The 2,095-nt window shown below is 43.7% G+C and overlaps 1 pseudogene; it reads left to right on the top strand.

Moving 5' to 3' along the window:
* Window positions 1-828: 828 nt before the first annotated feature.
* LOC101619869 lies at window positions 829-1,176 on the top strand (annotated as a pseudogene).
* Window positions 1,177-2,095: the final 919 nt, after the last annotated feature.

The raw sequence follows: 2,095 nt of genomic DNA, 5'->3' as shown, positions 1-2,095 counted from the left end.
AGAGCAGCAAATAATGTTGCCTGTAGAATTGTGACAAAGAAAATAGATTAGATTAGTGGGAAAAGGCACCCCCCCCCCAAAAAAAATAGCAAGAGGTAGAAGGGCTAGGTAGGTTTCAGGCTGAGTAGCCAAAGTATGCTTACATCTTGTCCTGTTAGGAAAGAGAGCAGTACATGGCTTCCCAACACCCTGCAGTCCAAAGTCACAGCAAAAGCAACGGGACACTTAAGATTCCTTGAGTGGAGGGGATAGCTAAGAAACTCCATATCACTATGGTTCTTTTAAGAACATGAAGGGAGTTAGAACCCGATGAATCCTATACACTGTTACAAAAGTACATTTTCCACCATTTCTGAGCATCAAATTTCTGATACATCTACAACTTTGTTCAATTTTTAAAAAAGATTTATTTATTTGTGCATACAGAACTGGGGTACAAGCCAGAGGTGGGGGGCTGGGGGATTGAGAGGATTCACCAGAGACAGAGTGGGGAATAGAATAGGTAGATATACTGAATTACACTGCTGAGGGGAGCAGCAGGCAGGTCAGGAGAGGTCTGCCAGGCCATGTGGGTCAGCTCCCTGGCTGGGCATCAAATACGTGCTGTAGTGGCCACAATAGCCTCGTAGTGCTGTGCTTTAACTAGTAACACCACCAGGGAACACCACCAGGGAGGGCTCAATTTTGTTCAATTATGAGGATCTACATTCAGGGTGGAGAACACGGCATTCCCAGGTTCCTAGAAGTCATAAAAGAATTCTAATGAACCCAAAGGCACAGTAAGTACCTCTCTGACAGTGACGGGAGACCTCAGCTACAGGTACCATAAGCCTCCTCAACAAGCCCAAGAGTGAGATGACCCCGGAGGAAGTGCAGAAGCATGAGGAGGAGGAGTTTAACCCGGGTCCACTCTCTGTGCTCACACAGTCAGTCAAGAACAATACCCAAGTGCTCAACTGCCGAAACAAGAAGCTGCTGGGCTATTTGAAGGCCTTCGACAGGCACTGCAACAGGGTGCTGGAGAACGTGAAGATGTGGACAGAGGTTCCCAAAAGCGGCAAGGGCAAGAAGTCCAAGCCTGTCAACAAGGACCGCTACATCTCCAAGATGTTCCTGTGCGGAGACTCGGTCATCATGGTCTTGATCCTGAGGAACCCCCTAATCGCCGGCAAGTAGGGCCTCTCCCCTCTGCCAGAATGCACCCCTCATCCTGTGAAGACCCGCCCTTTCTGATGGGAATAATTATGGCTGCCTAGGAGGCAGGTCATGTTCTTCCTGTAAAAGGCACAGGAGCCAACTTCAGTAAGCAAAGCTTTGAGTAATAGAGCTGATTCTAGGACTGCAGTCTTCAAAAGGCATTTATGAATCCCACATCATTCCAACTAGGGCTGCCAGATAAATCACCAGACATCTAGATAAATTTGAATTTTATATAAACAATGAAGCATTCTTGGAATTGCATGGCATATGCTTTTACTACAAATTGTATGCATTGTTTACCAGAAATTAAAATTTCTGGAAGTCCTCTACATTCACTTGCTAAACCTGGCAATTCTAATTTCCAGTGGGTTTCTAGTAATATTTTCTAAAAGGCCATTGGAAAATGGCTAAGAAAGCACACTGTCCTGGGCACCGAGATGAAGGGGCCAGTTAAAAGTTCTATGTAGTTAGGACTTCCAGTATTATATTAAAAAACAGTGGTGAGAGTGGATATCCTTGTCTTGTTCCAGACCTTAAGGGAAAGGCTTTAGGTTTTTCACCATTGAGAATTATACTGGCTCTGGGCTTGTCATATATGGCCTTTGTTATGGTAAGGTATGGCCCTTCCATCCTGAGAATTTCAAGGGATGATGCCTTGTTGAATGTTTTCTCACCAACTATTGATATGATCATATGGTTATTATTTTTCTTTTTGTTTATGTGTTGGATTATATTAATTGATTTTCAGATGTTGAACCATCTTTGTGCCCCTGGAATAAATCCTACTTGGTCTTGATGAGTTATCTTTTTGATGCATTGTTAGGTTCTGTTGGCTAAGATTTTATGGAGAATTTTTGCATCAGTGTTCATTAGTGAGACTGGTCTATAGTTTATT

The sequence above is a fragment of the Condylura cristata genome, unplaced genomic scaffold (genome assembly GCF_000260355.1).
Source record: "Condylura cristata isolate star-nosed mole 26May11 unplaced genomic scaffold, ConCri1.0 scaffold00030, whole genome shotgun sequence".
Classification (NCBI taxonomy): Eukaryota; Metazoa; Chordata; class Mammalia; order Eulipotyphla; family Talpidae; genus Condylura; species Condylura cristata.
Note: the sequence above shows the minus strand (reverse complement) of the source record. Positions and strands in the feature narration are given on the sequence as shown.